Source organism: Semicossyphus pulcher, unplaced genomic scaffold (assembly GCF_022749685.1).
Source record: "Semicossyphus pulcher isolate SPU_LCO1_2020_fin unplaced genomic scaffold, fSemPul1.0.p SCAF_2, whole genome shotgun sequence".
In the NCBI taxonomy this organism is placed as follows: domain Eukaryota; kingdom Metazoa; phylum Chordata; class Actinopteri; order Labriformes; family Labridae; genus Semicossyphus; species Semicossyphus pulcher.
Window position 1 is genome coordinate 9,558,961 of NW_027211693.1, and position 12,310 is coordinate 9,571,270.

Here is a 12,310-nt window from a genome sequence, read left to right on the forward strand (position 1 = left end):
ATTTCACATGACAGTACTTTAGGCTGGCGACAGAAGAGTTCGTATTGGGCTGTCTGTTAGACCTATCTGTAGTGCTACTGGCCGAGCTGTTTCCTTAAGGAAGGTGGGCTTGTGGGTAATGGGTAATGTATGCATGTGAAAGGAAGTCTCCCCTATGTATGAGTTAAGAAAAGTAGGTGCATGAACCTTGAAGCTGTCAGCAGAAAGTGTCCAGATAAGCTCAGGTTGTGAAAAGGGCCGTGTAGTGCGTTTGCTTTAATGAGTGAATAAAGCAGCTGTTTTGTGCAATGTTACCACAACGTCTCACAAACATTCTTCAACGGTTAGTTAGTAAGCTTGTTACCAGCGACAAGGCAGGCTAAGCCAATTAAATCAGCACAGACCTAAACTGGAAATCTAACAGTAGGCTAAGTATTGTGGAAAGGTTTAATTTTTTTCCCATTTATCTTTGGTGTGCGAGATGCCTTGAGATGATTCAGAGTTATATTTTCTAAACAGGCTGCACGGTGGTGCAGTGGTTAGCTCTGTCACCTCACAGCTAGAAGGTTCCTAATTTGAATCCCGGTTTGGACGTGGTGGGCCTTTCTGTGTGGAGTCTGCATGTTCTCCCCGTGCATGTTAGGGTTCCCTCCGGGTACTCCGGCTTCCTCCCACAGTCCAAAGACATGCTCGTTTGATTAATTGGTGACTCTAAATTTGCCCGTAAGTGTGAGCGTGAAAGGTTGTCTGTCTCTGTGTGTCAGCCCTGTGATTCGATGAGTCCAGTGGGTACCCTGACTCTTGCCCAATGGACAGGATAAGCGGTACAGATAATGGATGGATGAATTTTGTAAACACTAAAACAATGCTACAGAAAAAGGTGCATGTAACATCTCTGTGAAGGTTCTCCAGGTCATGGTACTTCTAAGCGTAATCCAAAAGGCTGCTGGACTTTCCTGAAGTTCATGAAGACGTTTTGTCTCTCAAAAAACTGGTGGACGGAGCTAGAAATATAAGTCCCAGGATTCATTTCCAGCTCCGTCCACCAGACAGTTTAGAACAGAAGAAGCCTTTCGGATGAGAGGTGAAACATCCTCAAGAACTTCAACTAAGCCCAGTTACCTTTTAGATCAAGTTTAAAGTCAACAAGTATTTTTGACATTACTAGTAGGGATGGGTCATGAATTTCGAATATTAAAATTTCTAAAAAAAAAAAATCAAAGAGTTAATGCGAATATTATCTCATCTTAAAAATATGTTCCATTGTTTTTACTGTCACATGGTTGTAATGCGGTACTCCCGCCAGATGGTGGCTGTAGTGCATCTGAAAGCTGTTTGCTAACCGCCATTAAATAACAAGAGAAGAAGAAAGCATGAGCGCTAGGTGAAGTAAAAAGGGAAGATGGGAAGATGCACAATCAATTCTTTTTGTAAACAAATTTTGCACCATAATAATTCACCAAGTTAGAGGTGCATTGATATCAAATCGAGACCTTGTGAATCAGAATGGAATCGAATTGAGAAATCCTTATGGATACCCAGCCCTATCGCTAATTACTAGCTCTTTATAATGCTTGACAGTTCCTTCCCAGAGTGGATATGAGAATTCATCCAAAATCTCTGATTTGAGAAGCAATTTTGCCCTGCAGTGTAAACCCACATGACTTCATTCACAGTGAGAACCTACTTCACTTAGGAGGCAAGTGAAGTGGATTTGTCTATTAACACAATCTTTGTTCTAAAATGTGATTTCTTTTTCCTTCTGAGTGCTGCCGTATTTGAAGAGACATCTCAAGAAAACTTAATTAACGCCGAGATTACGGCATTACAGATTTCACGGTATCCAGAAGAAAAAGGTCTCGGGGGAAGTGGGACTGCCGGTGATTTAGCTCGTCTCTCAAAGCGCTTTCATCACCTCCCTCCCACCAGCATCCTGCCTCTCCACTGAGGCCAGAAGCTGCCTGGCACTGATGAATGAGATGAAATAACATTTGGACAGTACAAAGTCGGCAGCAGGGCCTTCCTGCTCCTCTCTCCTCCTCCTCTGGGGACTGGAGAGAATAATAACCGAAGTGAAGATAGTGGAAAAACAGGGAGAGGGTGAGAGATAGAGGAGGAACAGGAAGAAATGCAATAGTATGTTAATCTTCAGAAAGGACAAAGAGGAAAAAGAGAGTAAGAGCGACCTCAGGGACGGACAGCATATGCAAGAGAAGAGAAAAAAAAGAAACTTTGAACGCCTTAAAAGACTCATTTTCTTGCTGAGTGGGATGAGACAATTGAGACCGTCTGATGCCAGTTCAATATCAAACTACAACCAGAGTCTTGTTAGCTTAGCTTAGCATACAAGGCTTAGCATAAAAACTGGAAGCAGGGGTAAACATCTAGCCTGGGTGTGTCCTAACAGAAATCCACCTGAAGCTCAAAATGAACGCTTAAGCTTTGTCTCAATTTGGGAGGATGACTCATTAGCTGACTGTGTAGATGCTAAAGCTGAACGGAATCGAGACGGTCTGGTCTGCGGAGGATTTCCTGGTCGCGTCACCAGCTGTTCCCGCCCTTAAGCTTGCGTCACCAAACGCGGCTCCTGTCGCCTACCAACAGATAGCTAGCGGGCTAACAAGCTATTGCAATATCGTGATGTAACTTAACCTATTATTTTACAGATAACATAATATCAAGGCCCCTTTCGTTATTTTAGTGAATAAAAGTGTATTCCTGTGCTGTTTAAGGGTCCGCTATTCCATTGAATCGGCGCACAATGCATCTCTGGATGTGTTGGGCAGCAAAGGATGCACCTGATGGATCTTTTGTGGCCCGAGAAAAGGAGGAGGCATTTGTCGGCCGCATCTGAAGGAGCCTCGATGCGCCTTATGGAAATAGAAAGATGGAAAGATGTGGCACAATAGGTTTCCAATGATGGCTGAACTTGGACTGGTGCACTCATTAAAACTTGTAGCCAAGTATAAGCAACATAAAACCTCAATGTAAAACTTCAAAAAGCTTACAGATGATTTTTACAATCTTAAAACTACTTAAGAGGAAATAAAGGGGGAACACTGTAAGAGCTATCTACTCCAGCACACCTAGACGTCCTCCATCACACACTGGATACCATGACAGTAAATAAAGACATAAAGTACAGAGTAGGTTATGTACCAAATTTGTGGCAAGGAACAAAGACAAAGTAAAAGAACAATTCAGACAGAAAAATAGGTACAACAAAGACAGTTCAGAAGAAAGGAAGACACCAGAGAGAGAGAGAGAGAGAGATGTTTCAGTGGTGGAGATTGAACATGACACGGGGCAGGGCTGAGTCCTTGGATTTGTGGGGGGAGCATCCATCATGTAACAGTCAGAATGAGATTGCTTCCTCCCACCTGCAGCAAACATGAGATCATGTTTTTACATGCCTGACATGTTCTGGCACTCAGTGGTCCCTGGAAAGCCGCAACATCATGAAGATATCATGTGTTCATTTCTGTGATATCTAATGTCTCCCTCGTGCCTCTAAGTGTATGGGAATCACAAGTTATAGTGTGTAGAGGATCACACGCAAATAATAGAAATGATTAAAAACGTAAATTAAAATTTGATGAAATGTATTTGTATTAACATTTTGAATCGGCTGCAATACATGAACACCACTCACTATGTTGCGCAAAGTTAGCTTAAAGCATCAGACCTAAATGGAAAGACCTAAATATAATTGATAATTTGATGGTTGTATTCTTAGCTTTAAGTACAGATTTAATAAATGAGATAAAAGTAATGAGCTTTACAGGTGAGCTGTTTTCCTATGTAGGCTACCCAAGCAGTCTTTCATTTCAGCTAAGCTAAGCGTGGCCTTACTATTGCTTTATACTTTGCCGAAAGACGCCACAATCAATTTTCATCTACAGTTATTCTAAGAAAGAAATCAAATAAGTGTATTTTCAGACTATTAGATTTCCCGACTTCCTCGAATGCATCAGAAATTATCGCTCCAACCTCCGTTCAACAAATGAGCATTTTAAAAGTTGTTTCTTCTCCTCTTTAGGATAGACCTGCATCATGATGTTGTAATTTCGGAAAGTAAGACCCATTAATTAAAGTAAATCACAAGAAAAACGTTTTTTTTTTCTGTAAACAACGCAGCACGCGGGAAAGAAAGTCTTGACTGGAAGCGGTTTATCGCTAACTGCTGGCTACACCGGACATGTTCCGGCATGTTCACCGTTGTCCCCAGTGGCTATATTGTCGTCAGACTATAGCCGAAGGGATCCGAGATCGGTTCATTACAAACACAGGGATTAGGCTACAGCTCCTTACCGACATAGCTAACACCGCTGAGCATTAAACAGCCAGACTAAGAGGGAAACATGAACATAGACAGAGGAAATCAAACAGACCTGACGAAGCTTCATTTTTACTTTTTACGAATCTGCATCATGATGTTGAAATTTCAGCAAACTTAAGACCTGTAAAAAAAAAAATAATAAACTAAGTTAAAGAAAGTTAAAAAAGTAGTGCAGCCTCTGTGTAACTATTTGCAGTGAAACTGAGACGCACCAAAAACGTATGCTCCCCCAGAGCATATAGTGAACCATGAAATGGCACCTTTTATTTTGCTGACATATCGGGAGGGTCAAAATTTGCTTCACTTTTGATCTGAACACATGGTCGCTTCTCAAATTGCTAACTGGACTGTAAACAATGCAGCACATGGAAAAGGAAGTCTTGACTGGAAGTCCTTTATTGCTAAACACTGGCTAAACCTGAATGCCAACGAAATTCACCATCACTACCAGGGGCTATATCGCCTTCAGACAATCTCTGATGGGTTCTGAGATTGCCTTTATCCATGACAGTCTGTCAGATAACCTAAGCTAGGTGGCCTGCTGCTTCGTACTTGACAGTAACTCTCAGCAGTAATCAAATAAGTGTATTTCCAAAAATGTTTTACTATTCCTTTAAAGTAGAGTTTTCTTCTGCAGGAACAGTGCGCATACATGGATCCAGTTATACTTTGTTAGTCATCACTGTAATCTTTTGTTTTTTTGGCATTGATTCGTTATTTTCTGGCTGTATAATCACTTGAGTATCGTTGTAATTTTAGTTAGTGTCTTCATTAATTTTACCCTAAAAGCTGAAATAATGACTGTGTTCTATAGTAAAATACAGACTTCCATATGTAGGGTCAACTTTGGTGTAATACATTTTAAATTACTTTAATTAAGTACAAACTTAACCAAACAACAGCCAGCAGGTGTCATTATAGATGTTTTTAACAAAAACAGCTGAGACAAATGGGTAAGCGTGCATATGTATTTAGCCCCTGTGATCAAGTCAAACACATGAAAGCGTAACCCTCTCACACTTTATTGTTCCTCCAGCTGCAGGTTTTATTGATGCTCCCGTACAGCGGGCATCACATCATCAGTTTGCTGTTGGAAGGGAAAAAAAAGGATCCAGATATAATGAGTCATCTGCCAAATATGTACCGCTGAGAACAGCCTGTGCTACAGGAAGCACTCTGTGTCAACCACCAGCCGTTAATGCATTAAATATCACCCACTCAATGCCTATATAAAGTGTGTGAAAGGAGCAGAGGAGATATACTGGAGAGATGAGTGAAAGGGAGATTGACAGACGGATGATCTGAGGTATAAAAAAAAAAACAGGTTTGTGGGATCAAGGAGGTGGAAAGAAAGAGGGGAAAACACCAAATTGGAGGGTGAGTGGACACAGGAAGGAAGGGAAACAGAGGATTATACACAAATAGAAATGTCAAAGCTAAAGCCAGCAAGGCATTGAGAGGAAATAGCAAAAATGGTGCAACAGACAGTCTGAAATTAACAGGAAGAAATACCAGAGTTTATCTCGCTCATATAAGTTATACAATTTAGCCCACAAGGTTGTGCTGTTGCACTTCAATCCCATCAGCAAGGAACAGTCTTGACCTTATGTGAGGAGGAGGAAAACGAGGAGGAGGAGGGGGAGGATGGGGAGGATGGGGGAATAATTCACACTGCAATTTCTAAGAGATTTATATAGGCAGTGAATCTGAAAAATACATGCAAGAAGGGAGTTTACAGGACGCATCTGCAATTAAAACCAGACAGACGACTGCAATAGATCTGAAGCAACAGGTCACAGAGACAATATATGAGTACGGGCAACTGCTGAGGAAGCAGTGAATGCGTGGAGGGGAACAGAGTGATTGCATTTGGTCGATTTATAAAGGCACTCTGATTAAATGCAGCGGTGACACTGAACTGGACTGAAACACAACATGTTTAAAAAGACACATTACCCTCCGGAGTGTGTCTGTCTCATCATAACGTGCTGCTCAAAGCTGTGGATATCATCAAAATTTAATTTGTCTCACAGAACAACAAGGCTGATTTTACAAGCTTACCCAGATTACTAATTCATTACACAGCAGAAAACAACCGCCACTCCCAAAACAAGAGCTTTGCTGGGTCATAACTAGAAATCTGTTTGTTCACTACAACCCAGTCGCCCAGAATTTAATACAACATGTTTATATTCAGTGATTAAGGACCAAAAAAAAGGAATCCTTGAGTTTGAAATGACGTTATGGAGGAGCCATGTAAAGCATCGATTTGTAGCATGGTTTGTTGATTACATCATGCGTGAGGCATTAAACTATCTCTGTATCCTTTTCTGTCTGCAAACTCAGAAATCATGCACACATTTGTGAGCTGCTGAATTCATCTTTACAGAGTCCTAATGAAAACACATAGGCATCAAAATGTAACTACATATACCATCTAATATTAAGTATAGGAACATGGAGACTTAAAGTAATAATCTCAAAGATTTTCATGTAAATAAATGTCTGTTAAGTCTCTATCTATCGCCGAATGATGTAACACAATGGCGATTGAGCCTCTGGCCCGCTGATGAAAGCCTTTGTATTTGCAGTATTACAGACTGGGTGTCTGTGACGACTTTCGTGGAAAAAAATCACACTCGCGACTCCAGTTAGTGACACGTTTTCCATCAGCCAGCAGTGGTTGGTCTGCCAGAGAGGGTAGGCGGAGCTAAGCGGCTGTTTTTCCGGTCTCTGCAAGTGTTGCGAGTAAACAGTGATCTACTGTGGCTGAACAAACAAAGAAAAGATCGATGACTACAGATACAACTCCAGATATACAGAAAAAAAACGTAGAAGAAGAAGAACACGCTAACGGCTCAGTTAGACACAAAAGTTCTTCACTGCAACAGCATTAATGTCAGCGTTTGGACTTGACTTTAAAGCTCATTATCCTACATTCTGTTTCTTTGAAAGGATCGTCTGTTTCAGTGTGCATTACGTTGGTTGTGCAGAGTCAGAGTGGACTGTTGGTTTACGCAGCTTTCTGACTGAACTGACATTAAACGGATTCAGAGCTCCGGGTCGCAGTAAGATGTCCAGAGAGAGGCAGGGGCGGATCCAGAGGGGGGGCCAGTCTCTGCAAGTGTTGCGAGTAAACGGTAATCTACTTTGACTGAACAAACAAAGAAAAGATCGATGACTACAGATACAACTTCAAAAATGAGAATGAGCTCAGATGAAGGCAAACAGTCTGAAATGGAAAGAGACCGTCAGCGAGGAAATCAAGAGTTACAACCAGAGCCAACCGTGGACGTCACACATGCAACACTGTCTGGATATCTGGGAAGTGTGCTCCCGCAATTACCGTTTATCACCATAGGTGCCGCCAAAGAGAACTAAACTGAGATCTTTGAGATTACAACTTTAATGACCCAGAAAAAATGAATCTTTGAATTAAAAATGACATGTAAAGCATTAATTTGTAGCTTCTTAACAAACCCATAGCTTGTAAATTTCATCATGTGATGAGGCATCAAACCGTCTACGTCTCCTTTTCTGTCTGCAAACTCAGAAACTGTGCATACATTAGTGAGCATAATGTGATACATGCTGAATTTCCTCTTTACAGAATCCTAATGAAAGCACATAGGCTTTAAAAACCAACATGTAAACCTTTAAATATTCAGTATAGGAATGTCCAGACATAATGCTGTATCACCTACAATGAAGGCTGATGGGTTTTGTTGCCCCTGCCTTAGAATTTAATCCAGAATAAAGTTGCTATCCAGATTAATCGTCTGCACCTGACAGTCATACAGGAAGTAATCTAACAGAGAGTAACATTTCTCCCCCATCAGTAGCATCAACCTTGCTCTCTCAAGCTGCACCTCGCGCTCTCATCGCTGCTCTCTCCGCCCACACATGAATCCTACAGCAGCTGAATACAAGTCTAGCATGTTCTCTGGGGGTGGTTGAAGAGCATTGTGGGAGATGTGGGAAATCAGCAGACGAGACAGCTTGATGCTCACTCCAGGGTGGATTTATTGGACTTGTATAGTATAATATACACTATTTATTATGCCTGTCCTGAGACGCACTGATATCACTGGTGTGGAGAATTGATTTTGGGATTAATTTCATTTTTATAAAAGCTTTTTCAAATTAATCTTTTTGTTTACTCGAGCAATAATCGCCTCTATGTGGTGACAGGAATCACTCAGTGTTTAAGGAAATTCACTGATTTGCTATCATGCCAACAGTTGGATATAAAGATTAATATTACTCTCACACTTTATAAAGCTATAGCCAGTAGCCACGTAGCTTAGCTTAGCACAGGGACTTAAAAACAGGAGGAAAGAGCTAGCATTGCGACTGTTCACAGGAAACAAAATATGCCTACCCATGATTCTTAACTTGGTAGTTAACAGGTTAATTCATATTTTTAATCTTTACACAAAGCTAGCCATGTTACCCCTGTTTAAAGCCTTACTGCCAGAGTTTAGCTAAGCTACTCGTGAGACGAAAGGAACAAATATCCTCTAAACAGGGTTCGAGTTTAAAGCTAGCCCGCAAAGAAACATTCACATACCTATGACAATATTCATTAAATTTAAGTTTTGTCTCAGACTACTTGCTGGGAACCAGACGAATCTGCCAGCTCATGTTTCATTTGCTCTGGCAGACACGTGCAGACCATTCAGACAGATTTCCATCCATCCTGATTCAGGCCAAGCACAACTGTTTAACTAATACAGGGCGGGCTTACTTGCTGTTGAAGCATTTTCAAAGCTCTTGAGTTTTTCACTGGTTATGAAACAGACTGAAATTAATTCTGATTACTCTGTATGAGCTACAAAAGCAAACCAGACCATCAGCGACAAGATTGATTATATCTATATAGTTATTTTTAATGCCTGAAACTGCTGGCGGGGGGGTAGGTGTTAGACGAAGTGATTAACTGCACGCTGCCTTTGTTTACATTTTCCAGGGCATATATTTAAAGTGAGTGATACATATGACTGTTAAAGGAAGCAGAATGAGATTTTTTGTTAAAAACACCACTTAAGTATGTACAGGACAAAATCAGCAAAGAGATGAGAGGTACGGCTTTGCCCACAGGGGGCGCCAAAATCAACACAAATGGAAGGTTCCTCACAGGAGCTTTAGGGTGTTTTCACATGAGGTACGATCGCTTAGTACCATACCTGAGTACAATTGCCCCTCCAAGCCCCTCCCCCAGTACCCACTGTTCACACTTATCAAACTAACCGGACTTTGGGGTCAAGTGTACTCGGCCCCTAAAGTGGTCCTTGATGTCAGATGTGTCTCAATCTGCCTCTGCGTCTTTAGTTCCCAACAAACTATGATAAAGGATGTTGGAACCAGTCTGGCAGCAAACTGCCACATCACATGTTTTGTTGCTCCCTAGAGGCATTTTGGTCTGCACTCATTTGCAAGCACTTGGATGTCAAGAGGTTCCAGAATAATTCCCATTTATGAGTTGGTGTGATGATGCTTGTCAAATTAATGGTGTTTATAATTAATTAGTTTCTCAGCTCAAGTTTTTCAGCTCATATTACAGCTATATTACAGTTAAATACATCACTTCTGCTGGTGCAAGATAGATGCATTGTGTGATTATATTAAATAATTGATAGAAGAAGAGTATCATTTGAAATCACCAGGGACATTTATTGGTTATTGGCAAACATTTTAATACTGTGCATCCCTGATTTATACTATTTCATGCTGTGCTATCACTTTAACGCTGATTATAATGCTTCAAGTTAATTCAGCCCAACTAGAAGCCAGTTTAAGGGTAAAATAACCCCCCTGTGTGCTGCGCGTCACAGATGAACCTGCACACTGATCTGCTGGCTACCTGCAGACTCACACTGAGAGGTGGAGAGGCTACCTCACAACACAGCTGAGCCTCCCTCTGATGCACAGTCACACAGAAAAGAAACAAAAGAGCACACATTTCAGATAGCCACACTTGCTGCTATCCCATAATATTCCCCCCGCTGGATTCTCTTATACCCACAACCAGCCACCTGCAACAGCCCAGGCTGCAGGCACAGAGAGGTGAATCGAGGTGTAGAGAGAAAGCACAGAGTTGGAGTCTCAAGGGACAGTGAACTGATACAATCAACTCCTCCTGTCAATCTCCTGCAGCTACACACACACAAACACCAACACACACTCACAAACGCACAACCAGGAGGTCAGTGAGTGGACCGGCTGAAAAATGGTTGCCTCACCCAAGCATGCTGCTGATTAAATTAACTCCCACTGTTACACACTCCCTCCCACAAGACATGTCACTCCCACCGGAGAGAGTATTAGACCAGAGAGAAAGAGGGGGAGAGAGAGAGAGGATGAGGAAGAGGCAGAACCAAAAGTGACAGGAGAGACAGAGAGAGAGCGACAGAGAGAAGCTTAATCATTTTAAGGATAAACTGTTTGCGCGACTCAGCCACATTCTCTGCAGCTGAGGCGTCCAGTCAAAGACAGTCAGCCGAGCCAACCAATCAGCACAGAGCAATGTGACATTCCTAAAGGAAGTACGATCGCTGAAACCTAATCTGCTCCTTTAATGATTTAATTACAGCTGCCTCTAAATATTCTGTAGGAAACATTGGAAGCTTGATGCTCTAAAGCAGGCATATTGAATTACTTTTCTAAAGGAGCCACCTTTTAAAAAAGTGTGCCAAAGGAACGGGCTTTTACATTTCCCATGTCCGGCCTTTAAGGCCTCATTGAGGACTGAGCCTCCGTACATGGGATGCATGATTTAACCGCTGAGCTCAACTTGTGCCCCAGTGAAAAGACATTTTAAATAATGTCTTCTTCATTCCTGACCTGGGCTGTCAGCTTCTCTAAAAATCAAGTTCAAATGAATTTTAAATTACACCCAATTTCCTCTCATATCTTGGCTCTCATGTCCTCCATTATCATAACATTATTTTACTGATAGGTCAATAGAGTATGCAAGGGGTCAAGCTGACGCCCTCGACTGGATCTTAAGGCATACTACATTGAACAGCCTGTTGTGCTTACAGGCTGTACGTTTTGATTCAAACTGATGATTACAGTTGAACTCATCATTCCCATACATTATTTGGATTTGCATTATATTCTGTTCTGCTTAAAGCAACTATAATCAATAATTTTATCAAATAAAAGTGGATCACATTCTTGCTTGTATTGATGAACCAACAGGGTTTTTTTTATGATTACTTTTTGGGCCATTTATTTGTAGCACAGCTAAAGAGTGACAGGAAACATGGAGAGTAGAGAGTGGGGGATGACTTCAGCATCAGCACCAAATCATCGTCAGATTAGGAGTTAAACCTGTGATCAGTGCGTCGAGGAATGCAGCCTCTATACCAATGACTGTATATATAGATGAACAACGCATCTCCATCTACTCTCATTGTACGATATTGATGCCAGAATAGCCCCTGTGATAGGCGCTGCCATCTTGCGATGGTGACGTCATTTGGAGCCAGAGTCTGGAGCGTCCGTAGACACTTCTGCTAACCAAAACACACACTTAGCTTACTGGAAAAAACAGCAAGGATCCTGCACCCCGGCGTATTTGACAGCAGAACAGCTTCTTGTGTTGGTCTGAAGCAGACGTTCACAGATATGTAAACTTCAATGACTGTAGTGATTGTTTTAGTTACGTCTCCTCTCGCCGTTCCTCCTCCACTCTGCTAATCTAGAACAGATCGGCTGCAGGAGCTGTATTTGTCAGTGGAGCTGTCAATCATTCTTTTTACAGCATCAAATAACTAATTAAAAATAAACTTGTCAGAAAAACACTTGGACATAAGAATAATGTATTTGACGTGTATTTTGATTTTATAGTTTGACTCATGTCCTATTTGTTAGCATGGAGGAGGCTGGCCTTATGACCTATACTGCAGCCAGTCAGCAGGAGGCGATAGAGAGGGTTTGCCTTCACTTTTAGGGAGCTGTCATGTTGTCCATCTTTTTATACAGTCT